Raw genomic sequence first — 20,374 nt, forward strand, 5'->3', positions numbered from 1 at the left:
AATGGTACCCTTCCCTAGTGGATCCCTGCTTGGAGATCACCCCAGGAGAGCAATCCCCAACCAGGGATCCATCCATTATCACCATAGAGAGGGGAGCGGCCATTTGGGCAAGGGCCTTTGCTCCCCCATATTTTTTGGGGCACAACAGTGTTTGGAGGCAGATGGGCAATAGCCCCCAATCTGCCCCCTCGGGGAGGCAGGAAGCCCACTAGAAACCAAGATTTTTTTTATTGTTGTTGGGGTGGTGGCTGCTCAAAAAGGGCATGGAAATGCCCTCACCAACCCCCAGAGAAATGTCAGTCTTTCTGCGGGGCAGATGGGGGCAGCAGCTCCCAATCTGCCCCCCCCAGGGGATAGAAAGCCCACTAGAAACCAGAGATTTCTCTTTTTATTGATGTTGGGGGTTAGGGTTTCCCAAAAATGGCATTGCAATGCCCCCCAGAGAAATGTCAGTCTTTCTGCCCCCCCAGGGTTCTTGCCCCATATCTGCCCCCAGGGGGGCAGAAAGCAATTTGAAACCAGAGATTTGTTTTATTGATGTAGGGGTGGGGGCTGCCCAAGATTGGCAGGCCAATGCCCCCATCCCCCAAAAATGCAACTGTCTTTTTGCTCCCCTCAGGGGCAGATGGGGTCAAAAGCCCCTTATTTGCCTCCCTCGGGCTCAGAAAGCCCACTAGGCCTCAGGAATTAATATTTTTTTAATTCAGTGGTAAGGTCAGCCTGACTCTCACCCCACAAATGCCAGTCTTTCTGCCCCCCTGGGAGGAGGATGGGGACCAGTGGCCCCTGACCTGCCCCTGGGGGGGCAGAAAGCCCTCTAGGGCCAGCGATTACGCTGGCTGTTTTATGCATGGAGGCTGCCCAGAATGGGCATAACAATGCCCTCCAACAAAAAATTGCCACAGTCTTTCTGCCCCCTTTCAGGCATTCTGCCCCCCCGATTCCCCACCAAGGCGGCAGAAAGCCCACTAGGCAAAGACTTCTTTTTAGCAATGTGCCTACTTGTGGATTTTGGGCCCTAGCCCAGCTAGCACATAGGGAAACCTAGCAAACCTGTATATTTTTAGGTCTTGCAGACCTAGCGCTATAGCGTGCATGTGCTCGTTGCTCTGCAAGGCTTATTGTCATCAGTCCAGAGTCCATGAGAAGGGAACTTGAAGCCCCGACCATCTTTTTGTTTCGCTGGCGTCATCCTACATGCTAAACGCTGGCTCACGATTGAAAAGGAGGTTTCTTAGTCCCTCCTTGTTACTGCCCTCTCTCCTTTTAGGATGGCCCTTCCCAACTGGATCTTTTACTTGTGGCCTGACATTGCCATCTTCATAAGTGTGCAAGCACTCTTTTAATATTATTTTCAGTGTGGTCTGCCATGCGGGGCAAAAGGTAGTGTTTCTCAGCCCGATAACAGTGTTACTGACTATGTTTATGGTGCACACTAAAGTTAACATTGTCCGTTGTTGACACTCTTTTTAAAGCTTCATGTATTGTGCAATGTATTTGATCAATCTTTTGGTGGCTTGATTGTTCTTTGCCTCCTAGGGGAAACTGGTTTTCCTTTTTGCAGTGATCTATATATAAATGCACACATATTCTCAGCCTCTTCCCATTGACAGCAACCAGCTTCTTGTTCAGGGATTGCTCAGGACCCTTCGCTTTTAAAGAGCAGACTGCTGTGGCAATGAGTTCCTGAAGCGAATGCGGGTTTTGCTCAGGAAGGAACAAGGTGTCTCTGCTGGTTTTGCAGGCCTCCAGTATTAGTGGAATTAAAGTTGGGGTCACTGGACTTGTTACTGGTGTCAGATGTTATCTACTCATTCATTTCCTGCCAGGTGCAGCGGCCTTTCAAGTCTCCCTGAACATAAAGCACTACTGGCAGCTGGGAACTTTCAAGTAGTAGGGGCATTGTTATTCACTGAGGCGGGGTGTGTGGCAAAGTAGGTGCTAGAGGCTTCGGACAGCCTGAAGGAACGTGTGATTCAGTAAAGCAATGCAGTGAGAAGCGTTTTTTTCCAGCTGAGATTCCGGTTTTAGTATTGTATAAATACACGGTTGAGTTGTTCTCATTTTTTAATTATTTTTTTTAGATGGATGTCATCGGATTTCTGAAGAGTAAAAATTGTGCAACTATTTCCCCTCCAGGTGCATTAGTCAGAGCGGATGTCTCCTGGAGCTGAGGGGTTAGGTAGGGTGCATCAGTCCCTTTCAAGGGCGGTATTTATTTTAAGGCCCTCCTGACATTTTGAATGAGCCACCGGGAAGTCACACATCTGAATGTAAGTTTTTGGAACAGATGAGAAATTTTAAGTATAAACGAAGATGAAGCGTATGTAACACGACCAGTTGTGAGGTTGTACACTGAAAAGGGCATGCCGCTGGGTCCTGTGGCATGGAATTGTACCCTAGAAAAGCAGCCCCTGCCCACCACAAGAGAGAGAACAGAGGTAGGACACGTAAACGCTTTCTATGTAGGATCACAACAAGTAAAAAAAAAACGTGCTCCCCGGGGCGTAATGAGCTAAGAGAGCGAAAAGGTTTTCTGCATCCCATAGAGGGGTGAAAAGCACATTACAAATGCAAAACACAAGGGTCCTGGTGGGGGTGGGGGGGAGGGTTAGCTGAGCCTCAATCTCTCTAGCCTGCACACATGATGGAAGTGTCCTATTCATGCGGACGGTAGTGGGCCCCCAGGTTTAATTAGCTCACCCCTAAAAAAGAAACCTTTGGTATTTCACATACTTTCCTTAAAGCACATTTTCTGCTTTCTCACGGCATAGGAGAATTACCGTCTTTTAAACTGCACTGAATTTGCTAGCCATCCACACCCTATCCTCAAATCCTCACATTACATCTCTCCCACCATCTACGCGGAGTCGCTCCGAGTTGGGAAGAACGGAGTCCAATATAAACCGATGCCTCCCAGCTTATCACCTCATATTTTAATATGAGAGTATTGGTGTTACTCTCAACCATGTGCTCTTCGTGGAATTTTCCTGCCACAAGCTATACTTGTCAGTGTGCAACGAAGATCACTGCTATATCTTCCCACAACTCCCTCACCATATGTTCTACAGGTAGCGTTGTGTAGCTGTCCAGCCTTTTACTTACATTTCCTTCCCTGGATATACCGCATGACCCCATCATTCGGTTCTTCCCCCCAGGTGAGTAAATACTAGCGCCAGCTGGAGTTCCCAGCTTGTTTGGTATGAGGTGCAGTTGATATGCAGGTGGGTTTCCTGGCCAGAGTGCTTAAGGCTGCATGATGGTAAGAAGCACAAGCTCGATTTCTGCCCACCTATCCTTGTTTCCGCCCCCTGTGTGTGCAGAGGATAATTAACTCAAGGGGCATTCGCAAGATGTAGCGTGTGGAGCGGGCATCCTTGTAGCCCCTCCCCACCTGGCACTACGGTCAGAAGAGCACTCCTGGTGCAGGCAGATGTCGTGCCCCTGCTGAGCGTTTTTTAGCTCTGCTAAACTGTAAACACCCCCCCCCCCCTTGGGGAGCGGCTTTTCTACAGTGGGGGGCAGTGCAGTCCTGTTGCACCCTCGTGTACTCCATTTAGACCTACAAACCTCCTGACACACTCCTCTGTTAATCCCCAACCCGCCAAAGAAAATATATCTAGCACCACACCCACGGAGAAAGAGCTGCGATGTGTGCTGCCCCAAGACGACTCCCATGATTGCCGATCTAAAGAAAAAACAAGCACTGGAAATGCAATAGGTCTCGCATTTGTTTAGGTTTGCGCTTTTGGCTTTGCTAACGGTATAGAATTTTAGCCATGTGTTATTGAGTGAATGCAGGTGATTTGAGTGTAATTATGTGGGTTGAATTGTAATTGTTAGCTGTGGAGCAGTATGAAGCATAGAGTTAGGAGGCGAAGAGCAGTGTGATGAATTGGGAAGGAGAGTGAGGATTAAAAGAACAGCATGAGGGAGAAGGAAGGGAAGTGAAGAGGAAAGTAGCATGAGGCAGGATGAAGGCGAGGTAGTAGAGCTGTATGAGGGAGAAGGAAGAGAGGGAGGAGGATAGCAGCATGAGGCAGAAGGATGGAGAGAGGAGAAGTGTAGCATGAGGGAAATGAAAGGTGAGTGAGGAGTAAAAGAGTAGCATGAGACACAAGGAAGGAGAGGGGTGGAGAAGAGAAGTGTGAGGTTGATGGAAGGACAGTACAAGGGAAGAGAACCATGAGACAAGGATGGAGAGTGAGGAGGAGAAGAGCAGTGCGAGGCACAAGGGCAGAGACTGAGGAGCTGAAGCGTAGTGTGAGGCACAAGGTTGGTGAGTGAGGAGAAGAGCAGCATGAGTTACTAAAAAGCAGAGAGAGATTAATATAAGGCACAAGGAAACTGATAGTGGGACTGGTGGTGGTATATTGTGTGGGTGATCCTGGTGGTGTTGGTGCAATGCAATGCAATAGGGCTCGCGTTTGCTAGATTTTGACCAATTGGCATTGTAAATGACAATGCCATTTATTTATGCGTTTAAAAAACACCTGCAATAATAAAGCATTGTCATTTAAAATATCAATAGGTCAAAGCTTTGACGTTTCAATTGCCATTGTAACTAACACTGCTTTTTATTTATGTTTTAAAAAAGAAAAAAATATATATATTGTCTTTTACAATGTCAATGACTCAAACTAATGTCAGTGCGAGACCTATTGCATTGCAAATGCTTGTTTAAAACTGGACTCCAAGGGGAATCCAGGGTGGGGTGACTTGTGTGCCTCTCACCAGGTTCTGGTACCCATAATCCCTTGCAAACCTCAAACTTAGTTAAAAAAATACTTCTTCTTCACATTTTTGTAATGGAAAGTTCTGGGATCTGCGTGGCTCCACAAAATTCCACCCACCCCGCATTTCCCAAAATCTTCCGAGAAAAATGGTACCTCACTATTGTGGTTAGGCATTGTGCCCGTGACAGGAAATGGCCCAAAATGCTACGTGGACATCCACATTTTCTCTGTGAAAACTGACTCTTTTTTTGCATATTGCCTAGCAGTAGATTTTGAACCCTTGCTCTGCCGGCACCTAGGGAAACCCTGTAAACCTATACATTTTTCAAAACTAGACACCCAGAGAAATCCAGGATGGGGTGACTTATCTGGCTGTCGCCAGGTTCTATTACCCAGAATCCCTTGCAAACAGTAATATTTTGTCCAAAAAAACACATTTTCCTCACATTTCTGTGGTGAAAAGTTCTGGATTCTGTGTGGATACACAAAATTCCACCCACCCCACACCCCAAAGTCTTCAGAGAAAAATAGTACCTCACTTGTTTGGGTGGGTCAAGTACCCGCGACAGGCAAAGGCCTAAAACCTATTGAGGCAACATCAAAATTACCTATCACAAAACAACCTGGTTTTGCAAGAGGGTCCCATGAGATTTAGGCCCCGGGCTCGGCGGCCATCAAGGAAAACCCACCAAACCCACACATTTCTGAAAACTAGAAACCCTGGGGAGTCCAACAAGGTATGGCTTGCATGGATCCCCCAACATTTCCCTACCCAGAATCTCCTGAAAACACAAACTTAGCTTAAAAAAACACTTTTTTTCTCAAATTTGTGTGAGAAATTCTGGAATCTGCGTTGATCCACAAAATTCATATCACCCAGCATTCCCCCCCAGTCTCCAGATAAAAATGGTGCCCAACTCTCGTGGGTGGGGCAAGTACCCGTGACAGGCAAGGGCCCGAAACCTATTGAGGTGACATCAAAATTACCTATCACAAAACAACCTGGTTTTGCAAGGGGGGGTTCCCATGAGTTTTTGACCCCGGGCTCGGTGGCCACCTAGGGAAACCTACCAAACCCACACATTTCAGAAAACTAGACACCCAAGGGAGTCTAGCAAGGTATGGCTTGCGTGGCTCCACCAACATTTATTTCCCTTCCCAGAATCCCCTGCAAACCTCAAATTTTGTTGACATTTTTTTTCCTCACATTTTTGTGTGGGAAAGTTGTAGGACCACCGGGCTGACACAAACTTCCTGCCACCCAGCATTCCCCTAGGTTTCTCAATAAAAATTGTACCACACTTGTGTGGCCAGGCATTGTGGCTGCAACAGGAAATGGCCCAAATTGTGCTGTGGAGACCTCAAAATTACCTATAGCAAAACTACTTGGTTTTGGGGGGCACCTGTTTTTTTAGCCCCAGGCTCGCCACCATCTAGAGAAACCTAACAAACCCACCCATTTCTGAAAACTAGACACCCTGGGGAGTCCAATGAATTATGGCCAGCGTGGATCCCAATGTTTACCTACCCAGAATCCCCCGCAAACCTCAAATTTAGCTGAAAAAAAACACATTTTCCACAGATTTCTGTGTGGTATCACCGTGCCGGTACAAATGTCCTATCCCATAGTGTTCTCCTTAGTGTCCCGAGTACATTGATACCTCACTTGTGTGCGTGTCTAATGCAGAGTTGGCTAAAATATTAATTTTTTTAAATGTAGTGCTTAGAATTCTCAGTGCTATACCCTAAATCCCTATGTGTTGGGCTCTTCCCAGTCACAGGCCCTTGCCCCACCCACACAAGTGAGGTATCATTTTACTCGGGAGACTGAGAGGAACACTGTGGGGTAGGAAATTGTGCTGGCTCGGTGATTCCACCCAAAAATATGAGGAAAATGTGGTTATTTTAGCTAAATTTGAGGTTTGCAGGGAATTCTGGGTAGGGAAACTTTGTGGGATCCACACAAGTCATACCTCGCTTGACTCCCCTGGGTGTTTTCAGAAACTGCCCTGCAAACCTCAAATTTTGATTAAAAGATATATTTATTCTCAAATTTCCGTAGGGAATGTCGTAGGATCACTGGGCTGACATAAATTTCCTACAACCCAGCGTTCCCCCTGATCTCTTGATAAAAATGGAACCTCACTCGCGTGGGTGGGTCAAGTACCTGCGACAAGTAAAGGCCCACAACGTATTGCGGAGACATCAAAATTACCTATCACAAAGCACCTGGTTTTGCAAGGGTGCTCCCCTGGGTTCTTGGTCCCGAGTTCGGTGGTCATCTTGGGAAACTACCAACCCCACACGTTTCTGAAAACTAGACACCTCGTCTATTTCAGCGAGGCATTGTGTTGTGGATCCCCCAACGTTGTCCTGCCCAGAATGCACTGCAAACCTCAAATTTAGCTGAAAAAAACACATTTTCTACATATTTTTGGGTGGAATCACCGAGTCGGCACAAATGTCCTACCCCACAGGGTTCCCCTTAGTCTCCCGAGTAAAATTATACCTCACTTGTGTGGGAGGAGCAAGGCCCTGTGACTGGGAAGAGCCCAAAACATAGAGATTAGGGGATAGCACCAAGAATTCTAAGCCCTACATTTTTAAAAATACGTTTTTAGCCAATTCTCCATTGGACATGCACAAAAATGAGGTATCATTTTATTCAGGACACTAAGGAGAATGCTGTGGGGTAGGACATTTGTGCTGACACAGTGATTCCACTCACAAATTTGTGAAAAACGTGTTCTTTTCAGCATCATCGAGGTTTGCAGGGGATTCTGGGTAAGGAAACATGGGGGATCCACACAAGCCATACCTCATTGGACTCCCCAGGGTGTCTAGTTTTCAGAAATTTGTGGGTTTTGTAGGTTTCCATTGATGATGGCGAGCCGGGGCCAAAAAAACATGTACCCACCTCCAAAAGCAGGTTGTTTTGCTTTAGGTAATTTTGAAGACTCCACGGTACGATTTGGCCCATTTCCTGTTGCAGCCACTATGGCTACCCCCAGAAGTGATGTACCATTTTTATTGGGAGACCTTGGGAAATGCTGGGTGGTAGGAAATGTGTGTCAGCCTCTTGATATTACGACTTTCCCACACAGATATGTTAGAAAAAATAGGTTTTAAAAATGTTTTGAGGTTTGCAGGGGATTCTGGGTAAGGAAATGTTGGGGGACCCACGCAAGCCATACCTTTCTGGACTCCCCCGGGCTTTTAGTTTTCAAAAATGTGTGGGTTTGGTTGGTTTCCCTAGGTGACTGCCGAACCTGGGGACAAAAACACATGGGGACCCCCTTGGAAAACCAGGTTGTTTGTTCTAGATAATTTGGATTTCGCCTCAATAGGTTTTGGGCCCTTGCCTGTCGCGGATACTTGACCCACCCATGCGAGTGAGGTACCATTTATAGCCGGAGACCTGGGAGAATGGTGGGTGGTAGGAAATGTGTGGATCCATACAGATTTCAGAACTTTTCCACATAGAAATGTGAGGAAAAGGTGAACTTTTCAGCTAAATTTTAAGTTTGCAGGCGATTCTGGGTAGGGAAATGTTAGGGGACCCATCCAAGCCCTTCCTTGATGGACTACACCGGGTGTCTAGTTTTCAGAAATGTGAGGGTTTGGTAGGTTTCCCTAGATGGCTGCCAAACCCGGGGCCATAATCTCATGGGACCCCCCTTGCAAAACCATGTTGTTTTGTGATAGGTAAGGCTGATGTCACCACAATAGGTTTTGGGCTGTTTTCTGTCATGGGCACTAGGCCTACCCACACAAGTGAGGTACAATTCTTCTCGGAAGATGTTGGGTAATGTGGGGTGGTTTGAATTTTGAGGATCCACGCAGATTTTAGAACATTCCACCACAGAAACATGAGGAAAATTTGTTTTTTTGGACACATTTTTAGGTTTGCAAGGGATTCTGGATAACAGAATCAGGTGAGAGTCAGTCAAGTCACCCCATCCTGGATTTCCCTGGTTGTCTAGTTTTCAAAAATATATACATTTTCTAGGTTTCCCTAGGTGCCGGCAGAGTTAGGTTTCAAAATCTACAGCTAGGCACGTTAAAAAAAAGGGTCAGTTTTCACCGTGAAACTGTGGTGTGTACACATTGAGTTTTGGGCCGTTACCTATCGGGGACACTAGGCCTACCCACACAAGTGAGGTACCGTTGTTCTCAGAAGACTTCGGGGAATGTAGGGTGGGTGGAAATTTGTGGATCCATAAAGATTCCAGAACTTTCAACCATAAAAAGGCGAGGAAAAGGCGTTTTTTTGACAAATGTTTAGGTTTGCAAGGGATTCTGGGTAACAGAACCCAGTGAGAGCCAGTCACATCACCCTATCCTGGGTTCCCGTGGGTGTCTAGTTTTAAAAAATGGATAGGTTTGCTAGGTTTCCGTAGGTGCCAGCAGATCTAGGGTTCAAAATTTACAGCTAGGCACTTTGCAAAAAGGGTCAGTTTTCAGTATGAAAATGTGGTGTGTCCATATTGAGTTTTTGTGCTGTTTCCTGTCACGGGCCCTAAGCTTATGCACACAAGTGAGGTGTCATTTTTTTGGGAAGACTTTGGGGAATGCGGCGTGTGTGAAATATTGTGGGTCCACGCAGATTCCATACTTTCCACCACAGAAAGTTGTGGAAAATGTGTTTTTTTTTTACAAATGTTTAGGTTTGCAAGGGATTCTGGGTAACAGAACCTGGTGAGAGGTCGTCAAATCACTCCACACTGGATTTCCCTGGTGTCTTAGTTTTCAAAAATGTATATGTTTGCAAAGTTTCCCTTGGTGCTGGCAGAGCTGGGTTCAAAATCTACAGCTAGGCACTTTGCAAAAAAAGGGTCAGTTTTCACTGTAAAAATAAAGTGTGGCCAAGTTGCATTTTGAGCCATTTCCCTTCGCAGGCACTAGGCCTACCCTCACAAGTGAGGTACAATTTTTATTGGGAGTCTTAGGGTAACAGAAATGTAGACAACTGTTATTACCTATTGGCTTTTGATGCACTTCTGCCTTCCAAATGAAATACAATGTGTAAAAAAGAAGTCATTTTGAAAAGTGACCTATAAATCTCATCCTAGAATGGGTACTCACAATTTTGTAAATGTGCAAATATCTACTGTTTCTAAACTCTATATTTTGTTCCGATTTCAGAAATACATAGGTGTCTTTCATACCTATTTTTCCATGTATATATTTTCCCAAACTAATTGCTATATACCCGGTACATATTAAAAAGCCATTGCTGCTCAGTTATTGGCTCTGGGTTCGTCGGGTTCTTGGTGAAAGTACGAGTCCAATATATCCCCACAACCAGAAAGGTCCAGCAGATGTAACAGTATATTGCTTTCAAACAGTTGTCATAATTAGAAGAAGTTACAGGTGAAAACATTGAAACACACAGCTGATTTTTTTCAACTAATTTTCAATTTTTCCTATATTCAACTGTTAATTTCTATAACGAAACCCTGAAGTAGCTACACAAATTATCCCTTGCTGAATTCAGAATTGGCGGATTTTATTTTCTTGTTCGCGCTTCAAAAATACAATCTTGCACGCGCGGCATTGACTTACCATTATTCTGCGTTTGCTGATGAGTTTTCCTCCCTGTTCGCGTGCGCTGTGAGATTTTGGTAGCTGGCCGAGCGACGCCATGATCGCGAACACGTCATTGCGAACTGAAACAGGAATTTGCGAACGCGATTACATCATTGCAACTTGAAACAGGAAAAAGGCGTGCGAGCAGGCTGGTTAAGTGGAACCATGTTCGCGACCGTTGCGACTGCATGCGGTTCTCGTTCCCGAACTGGTAAAAAAATTTCGCGAACTCGCACAAAAAAAATTTGCAAGCTTGCAGAATTTGGCGGATTTTCGCGAATCGCGATACGAGTTCGCGTATCACGAATTCGCAAATTCCTCCCATGCTTAGCTATGTCCCAGAACATGCCAAAACTGCAAAAAATTTGGGTTTTCCGACAAAAGTCTGCTTGTCCCTGAAAGCTGGGAAGATGGTGATTTCAGCACAACAACCCCTTTGTTGGTACCATTTGCAGGGAAAAGAACAGACACTTTCATCTGTAGCCCTATTTTCCAATTTTTCCAAAAATAAACACAATGTAGCTGTGTTTTGGCTAATTTCTAGGTCCCCTCCAGGGGAATCAATAAACCCTGGGTACCTTTGAAATCCCCATGATGTTGGAAGAAAAAGACGCAAATTTATGTGGTCCAAAAGTTACAGGGACCTAGGCGCAAAGTACCCCAAATAGCCAAAAAAGGCTTAGCATGGGGGGGAAGGCCTAGAAGCGAAGCTCCAACACAACCAAAACAGCAATCTATTGTCATTTTGTATACTGGACAGCATCCCAATAAGAGAAAGAGGGGGAAATAGAGTACAGGAATTAAGATGCCTCCTAGAATCAAGAATGAGAATAAAGTATCACACAATGCATCCCAGAGGGCACAATATCGATGAGGCGTTGTCGGTGCATCAGGGATTATTATATATTGTCCTTAATTTATCTAATGTAATTTGTGAACTGCTGAGCCGCAAAAATCACTTGTTTTTAACAATTGATTTTAATCCTCACTGTTTTGGTTTAAAAATAGGCTGTGTTGCACGTAAATCGATTGAGTCCCATCTCACTGTTTGTTCTGTGTTCTTTTACAGATTTCAGATTGGTCACAAAAAGCAAGTGGAAGGCAAAATGAGCATTATATCTAATAAAAATGATGAAAAAAGTTGTTTGAGGAGGCTGACCGAGAGCTTCTTGTATCTAGCATTTAGCTCATCGAAATAAACACTTGAGTATTACACTTCACACCTAGGCAAGGTATTAATTATGGTAACACTCACCCACTGGGGTCTTTAATACCAAATATTGCAGCTGTTATCTTTAGCCCACTAGGGTAACGAGGCTGTATTGCAGAGTGGTACTTTGGGTATCTACCCATTTGGGTGAATTCACAGCAGTTTTGTAAAGTTTTTTTTTTTTAAATACACATGGTCAAACAATGTGCCAGGGATTAGGCCTAATCAGTAGCACATTGCGGTACTGAAAAAGGCACTCATTCTCTGCACGTAATTATGTCTTTTTTATAATATTCTTTCTATGAAGTACCGTGCCCACTGGAGCAAGATTTTACTTGACTGGGTAAGCACTACTTATACCCACTATGGTTTGGATACAATAAGATTTATTATTGCGAACACCAGCCCATGGGGGCTGTCTTGAAAACACTTCACATTATTTGGATTAGGCCTGGGCGGAAAATTCCGTTCCGCTCGTGGAATTTGCGGAATTTGTGTAATTTTGCGTTCTGTGGAGAACGCATAATTGCCCAAAATGTTTTGCTTGTTCGCGTTCTCAAAATGCGTGTTTGCTAGATATTTCCCCTCGAACACGCAAACAGCGATTGCGAACAGTAAAAAAGGAGCGCGAACAAGCAATTCCGCATGTTCGCGGAATATCTGCGTGTTCGCGGAGATATTTTACCGTTTCGCCAAGAGTTGCGTAACGCGATTACGCAAATTCCGCCCACCCCTAATTTGGATCACTAAGTTTACCGTCATTTGTCAAGGATACAGGTTATTTTTTGTAATCGATTAAAGATGTTGAATGGAGTAAGGATTATTTGTTAATGTGTTTGGATGTAAATAGTCTTTACACCAGTATTCAACATGAGTTAGGCCTCAAGGTCTGCCAAGTTTTTGAAAAATAGGTCACTATTATTCTTATTACACACCGAGATGTTGGCTGATATGATGTATATGTCCGACACAGGACTTTTTCACGTTTGATGGCCAAATATATAGGAAGAAACTTGGAACTGTGATGGGGACCTGTTCACCCCCAGCTTTGCAGGTCTTTGCCTCGGCTAGTGGGAGGAACAGGTAGTCAGCAATCTGGAACAGTTCAAAGATCATGTGAGAGTTTGGGCTTGATACATATTTCTTGTGTCTGAGAGGGAAGCAGGGATGAGGCAAATTAAAGTTCTGAATGAGGGTACACTTATTCTCAAATTCAGCAGCCAATTGAACAGAGAATGGTATTGACTTTCTAGACCCTAGAATACAGGTGAATGACTAGCGACTAGACACTTTCCTTCTCAGAAAATAGACTACTGGAAACAACCTACTCCATGCTCAATGTTGCCACACAGAGATTCTGATTGAAAATATCCCTCTGGGTCAGCGACGGAGAGCAAAACAAAATTGCAGCACCAAGGAGGGATATGAAAAAGAAAAAGTGAGAATGGTGAAAGGTTTTCATGCTAGAGGGTACACACAGAAATTGATCAGGAATGCCTGTGCAAAGGTTGGGAACAGAGACAGAAATGAGGTATTGACAACGAATAAAAACAGTGAAAGTGAGACAATGACAAGCATTAGGTTCCTAATGACCTTCATCAAACATCTAAAGATGTGAGAAAATCTTTAGATACATTTTAGAATGTTTTGAAGAGGGATGCAGATTCAGAAAAATACTCAGAGTATTATCCTAAAATTACCTATAGAAAAGCTAAGTCTCTAAAAGGTACGATATGTCATACTCTTTCCACTCTGGACTGCAAACGGAGTACAATACAAGGTTTCTTTACATGTGGCAGATGTAAAGCCTGTAAATATAGTACTAACTGAAAAGAGGTCAAACTATCTACTGAATGTAAACCCTTCAAAATATTGAAACATGTCTTGTGCAACACAGAATGTGTAGTATATGCCCTCAAATGCCCATGTGATAAGTACTACATAGGAAGTACTATACATTAAGCGAAAAAACAAATCCTTGAGCATCTGAGGGCAATCAAACACAATGATAAACAGTACCCCATTTCAAGACATTTCAAGCTCCAACACAACCAAAACAGCAATCTATTGTCATTTTGTATACTGGACAGCATCCCAATAAGAGAAAGAGTGGGAGAAAGAGTACAGGAATTAGCCTATAACCAAGAATGATAATAAAGTATCACACAATGCACCCCAGAGGGCACAATAGAGATGAGGCATTATCGGTACACCTGAGATTAATATATATTGTCCTTAATGTATCTAATGTAATTTGTGAACTGCTGAGCTGCAACAAAAACTTGTTTTTAACAATTGTTTTTAATCCTCACTGTTCTGGTTTTTACAGCTTTCAGATTGCTCACAAAAAACAAGTGAAAGGCAAAATGACAATTGTATCTATCAAAAATGATGAAAAAAGTTGTTTGAGGAGGCTGACTGAGAGGTTCTCGTATCTAGCATTTAGCGCGTCAAACTAATCACCTGAGAATCACACTGCACACCAAGGCAACATATTCATTATGGTAATACCCAACCTCTGGAGTCTTTAATACCAAATATTGATGCTGTTATCTTTAACCCACTGGGGCAACATGGCTGTATTGCAGAGTGGTACTTAGGTATCCACCCATTTGGGTGAATTCACGCCCAGTTTTGTAAAGTAATTTTTTTGAACACACATGGTAAAAACAATGTGCCGGGGATTTGGCCTAATCGCTGGCGGACTGGGGCACTGAAAAAGGCACTCAATATCTGCACGTTAATATGTCTTTTTTATAATATTCTTTCTATGAAGTACTATGCCTACTGGGGAAATATTTTACTGGACTGGGTAAGCACTTCTTATACCCACTATAGTTTGGACACAATAAGATGCATTATTGCGAACACCAGCCCACAGGGGTGGTATTACAGATATGTAGTGGTCAAAGCGGCTTCTTTGACAGGCACGTTCCCTCAATAAAGTTGTTTTTCAAAAACAAGCTTTTTGTTTCACAGGAGAAAAAAACAAAAAAACTCAGGGTTTGGATGATGACTACCTCACGGTTAGTTAATCTGTCTGTTGCATTTTACTTGCAAATAATAATGTTTGAATATTGTTTTGACAGAGCAAACTTTTGTTGTTTTATTGCTGAAAGTTTTGTAAATACTTTCATCAATGAACTAGAATATTTTCTATGTCACAAGATGACAATCTGTGTTCTTTGTCTACACTGAGGTATGTCACATGATGAATTAAATACACTATGTTGGTGCATTCACGTTACTCGTGAGCATGGAGCAGATGCTCCGAAATGCGTAGTGACATTGCAAATTAAGAATCATGCTTAACCCCTTATCGCGGGGTAAATTCACCTCCTGTGCAGGGGGATGGGGTCGCTTGCTGCGCCGCGGTGCTCATGACGAGCCCAGCTAGTCATGAGGCACAGTGCAGCTGTGCGCATGTCGAGCTGGGCTCGTCACGACTCCACCCACTCCCGTAGAACGTCCGCACAGGTTTGGAATTCACCTCGAAGGGGAATTGCGCGGCTGTTATGACGAGCCCAGCTCGTCATCACCACAGCTCCACTGTGCTCATGACAAGCTAGGCTCGTCATCAGCAGGCAAGGGGATAAAGAAGTTTTGGGCCACAGTTTGTTGTTTCATTGATTTGAAAAACGACGCTGTTTTGGATTTGTAGGGGGTCGCGACCCAGCCACGGCCTGTCATTGACAATCGGCTTGGGTTCAGTGATGTCACTGACCATGTCATGAATGATGTAATATGTGACGTCATCCGCAGTGCAATGCGGGCTCGTGAGTTATAGTTAGCTGAACTAACTATAATGGGGGAATTTCTATGGTTTTGTATGAGTGAAATGTCCACCTAACTATAACATCTGTGAAACTTATGGTTTTTTAAAGTGAATTTCTAAGGTTTTTTAAATGCTAATTCCTAACTATAACGTGGCTGAAACCTATGGTATTTTCAGTGAATTTCAAAGGTGTTTTAAATGCTGATTCGTAACTATAACGGGTGTGAAACCTATGTTTTTTTCTGTGACTTTCAAAGGTTTTGTAAATGATAAGTATTAAATGTATTAATAATTATATTTATTTCTATTTATACCAATTTCTTGCATTTTTATATTCATTTAATTTTTTACATTATATTTCATATTCTTAATGTAAAATAATAACAAAACTAAATTGAAATTTTTTTTTTTAATTATTTTTTTGCCAATATATTAAAATTGAATTCTATATAATTTCTTTACATTGTTTTTTTTATCATCAACCCATACGCATACACTAATGTAATTACACCTAATTTGGCAGAGAGGTAGAGTTTGGTTTGCTGATTTTGCTTTTTGTTAAATGGAGTATATCCGTTCAGTAGTTCATGAGAAAACACCAATAGACTATGCATGTAGTCTTCTATGCACCGGCAAACTTGTCTTTTTTACCTTCAATTCCCCAATCTGTAACCTTACACTTCCAGTAAACACTATCACACTTCTGTTTCAGTATTGTACTGACCATACAGCACTATGTGCTTATCTGTACAGTACTCTAAAAGAATCCATTCACTACATTAAAACACTAATCAGCAGATGTACAATAAGTGGTACATTCCCAGAGATATGACAGTTATTGTGTACTGTGATATCACCTCCTTCTGGCACAGGGCTTTATAATGTGATGCACCTTCCACACACCATGGCACATCTTTTACACTACCAGTGCATCACAAAAGTGACATAATAGCTCTGTTAAAAGAGGCACAATGGGGTTGTATATCTACCCCTAACACATACAAATTCACCCAGGCAGTTTCACCAGCAGTGCAACTTGAAGCATAGACATGTAACATATTGATATGGATATGTTACATTCAAGTGCTTCAGAGGTACTACAGTATACTATAGGTAAACACCTTATAGATTTATTCTGTAGCACTTCCTTATAGTACTGCACTTTCACATTCACCATACACTAGTAATGTTTTCATTCATTCATTTATGAACTACACATTCATTCTGACAAACTTTTATACACTAACATAGAAATATAGTTTTTTCTTTGACCAGTGAAGGTAGTTCTAAAAGAACTGTTTATTTTTTGTGTTTTTAGTTTTCTTTTTTTTTCGTGTTTTGTCAACAAGTTTTTTTTAAAACCAAAAAAATGGAACTGGAACCCAAAAAGTGTCCAACTGGAACAAAAGAATGAAAAAAAGAAAAAACTAATGTCGAGGACAGAGATGCTCCTGCATCCTGCGTTTTATCAGATCGATAGACTGTTCCCTATAACACAAAAGTGTATCGCAATAAATGCATACAATTTTAACATCAACAAAATCAGGATCAATTTGTGGGTGTGGACTGCTTGCTGAAAATTCAGCTGCAGTAGTTGATGTGCTTGGTGCAGAAGCAGGTGGGTTCTCCTGCAACCCCCATGTTACAGCTCGAGCAAAGTTATTGAGGTGCAAGTTCTTCACGTGTCGCACCATATCTGCTGTGCCAAAGGAGTATTTTTTAGATGGATCACCCCTTTAAAGATTTGTTTGGCAAATTTTACAGGTTACTTTTGGAGCATTAACCTTTTTTTTCCATTCTGGAAAAGCAAAAAATTGCCAAATTAGAGCTTCTTTCCTCTTCTTTGGAGGTTCTTCAGGAATTAAATATTCATCTGAAGAATGGCTGGAAGATGAGTCCATTGCTGTTATTATGGTAATCTTCCTTCTATTTGACAGGATTCTCAGAACAGATGCTTTGTCTTACAAAGACAAAGTAGAATGATTAAAATGGGACGGAACTTTCAACAATTGGAATAGGAACTATTATGAACCAATCAAATCCCTTCTTTTAAAGTCACATGGCTTTGCGTACGCTTACGCTGAGCTTACGGTGCTCTTACGATGCGAGTACACATAACGTTCCACCACGATTTGTGTAATTGCTTTCAGAAGTAATATACGATTGTTTAAAGTTAAAAAAAACTATTTTCATAACTATTCTACATAATGTATTCTGTTAGTATGTTCATTAAATACATAAATATATGTTTTTAAACAATTAAAAACATTCGCGTCTTTCGCGTACGGGGCGCCGTACATGAAATCACACGGAAGCTTTGATGCGATGCGTAATTTCGCAGCGTATTTGTAGCGCATGCGCGAGTACGCGATGAGAATGATTAGCAATACAAACTATGGTGCAATCACTCTCGCTGTCAAATCAGAGGACAGGGCGCGCTACGAGAATAGTTACAAGTGGTCAATCATTGGACATCGGATTCTGGGTCTGCCTCGGCACACATGAAAACCCCGCCCTCGTCTCTCTCTGTAGTTAAATTATTGGTGCACACACTCACACTTGCGCAATGCATGACCGCCCACACTTTCCCACATATCACCATGTACCTTTCTTCCTATAACTAAGCCTGGAACCCATACATTAGCCATTAGGAGGTCCTCCAGGTCTGTCATTCGTCTAGACCATGAAAACGCTACCAATGACGACCCTTGACTTAGTTTGGTCAGCCACCGGGGTTCCCATATAAAATGAATAGTGACCTAACCACGCTCTCTTTTGCCTCTGCTGCGGTGTTAGACAGACTCTCATTGTCGTCGATTGTACTATGAACTGTTTGCTTGAGCGGAGGAGGACTCGTGACACTCAACGTGGTGTCACTGCTACTGCCTTCCTGTCAGGCCATCATAGCCGCAGTGCCGGCGTCACCCGCACCCACCCACCCAGGCCCAGCCAACGCCCCAGCCTTTGAAGACAAGACAAGAGACGACAAAAGCAAAGGTAGGAGAAGCCACTATAAATTGTACCTGCATGATAGTATTTTTTTTTTATTCTTTTTTTACTGTCACGTGGCCCTCGAAGCCCTGGTTTGGTTTATTTTTGGGCGCCACATGCTTTGTGCTTCATCGTATTTGCTTCCTCCTAATCCTCCTGTGACTTTTAATATTTATTGCTACCTCACGTGGCCTTCCCAGGCCTCTATTCGTGTTGATCGTATATGGTTGATCATAATATTACCTTTTGCGTCACGGGGCCCTAGTAGGCCTTTTCTAAATAAATTCTGCGTGCATAATTTCTGTGTACTATTTTTGAACTGTGCCCTGTGCTGTAGCCTGCATTGGTCCAATTTGTGCATTCATATTAGTATTATTTTTTTTTACAGCGTCACGTGCCCCTCCCAGCCATTTTGCTTTACTTTTCTGCGGCTCATGCTCTGTGCTTCATCGTATTTGCTCCCTCCTAATCCTCCTGTGACTTTTAATGTTTATTGCTACCTCACGTGGCCTTCCCAGGCCTCTATTATTATTTATCATATATAATTGATCATAATATTTCCTTCTGCGTCTAGGAGCCCTCCTTGGCCTTTTCTAAATAAATTGTACGTGCATGAATTTCTGTGTCTTATTTTTGAAGTGTCACGTGCTTTAGCCTGTATTCTTATAAATTGTGCGTTCATAATAGTATTATTTTTTGACTGCGTCATGTGGCCATCCCAGCTCTGTGTTGCTTTATTTTTTTGCTCCATGTGCTTTGTACTTCATCGTATTTGTTTCCTCCTAATCGTCCTGTAACTTTTATTAATTATTGCTACCTCACGTGGCCTTCCCGGGCCTCTATTGTTATTGATCGTATATGGTTGATCGTAATATTACCTTCTGCGTCACGGGGCCCTAGTAGGCCTTTTCTAAATAAATAGTGAGTGCACCAATTTCTGTGTACTATTTTTGAACTGTGCCCCGTGCTTTAGCCTGTATTGGCCCAATTTGTGCATTCATATTAGTATTATTTTTTTACTGCGTCACGTGCCCCTCCCAGCCGTTTTGCTTTACTTTTCTGCGGCACATGCTCTGTGCTTCATCGTATTTGACTTTTAATGTTTATTGCTACCTCACGTGGCCTTCCCAGGCCTCTATTATTATTCATCATATATAATTGTTCGTAATATTACCTTCTGCGTCACAGTGCCCTACTAAGCCTTTTCTAAATAAATTGTGCATGCATGAATTTCTGTGTACTATTTTTGAACTGTGCACCATGCTATAGCCTGTATTGGTCCAATTTGTGCATTCATATTAGTATTATTTTTTAACTGCATCACGTGGCCCTCCCAGCTCTGTTTTGCTTTATTTTTGTGCTCCACAGGCTTTGTGCTTCATCGTATTTGCTCCCTCCTAATTCTCACGTGACTTTTTATAATTATTTCTACCTCACATGGCCTTCCCAGGCCTCTATTCTTACTGATCGTATATAGTTGATCGTAATATTACCTTCTGCGTCACGGGGCACTACTAGGCCTTTTCTAAATAAATTGTGCGTGCATGAATTTCTGTGTCGTGTTTTTGAACTGTGCCCCGTGCTTTAGCCTGTATTGGTCCAATTTGTGCATTCATATTAGTATTCTTTTTTTACTGCGTCACCTGTCCCTCCCAGCTCTATTTTCCTTTTTTTTTCTCCCATGAATTTTAATATTTATTACTGCCTCACATGGCCTTCCCAGGCCTGTTTTCTTACCTATTGTGCTTTCATAGATATATATGTTGCATTTTTGAGCTACGCCACGTGGTTTGTGTTTCAACATACGTACTCTCTAATCATCATATTTGCTCACTTTTAATCCTCCACTGACTTAACATTTCTTGCTTCTTCACATGACCTATAGTTGTTTTTTTCTATGCTCTAATTGGCCTACGAAAGTATTCCCTTCTCAGACTAACATAGATTTAATTCATAATAATTGTTGGATTTATAACTTTGACACTACGGTCCCTCTATCGTACGTCTTTTTATAACATGCTTTCGCCAAAATACATGTTTTCGACACTTCACCACTTCACGATTAGTCTTTAA

The sequence above is a fragment of the Lissotriton helveticus genome, chromosome 2_1, assembly GCF_964261635.1.
Source record: "Lissotriton helveticus chromosome 2_1, aLisHel1.1, whole genome shotgun sequence".
Lineage (NCBI taxonomy): Eukaryota > Metazoa > Chordata > Amphibia > Caudata > Salamandridae > Lissotriton > Lissotriton helveticus.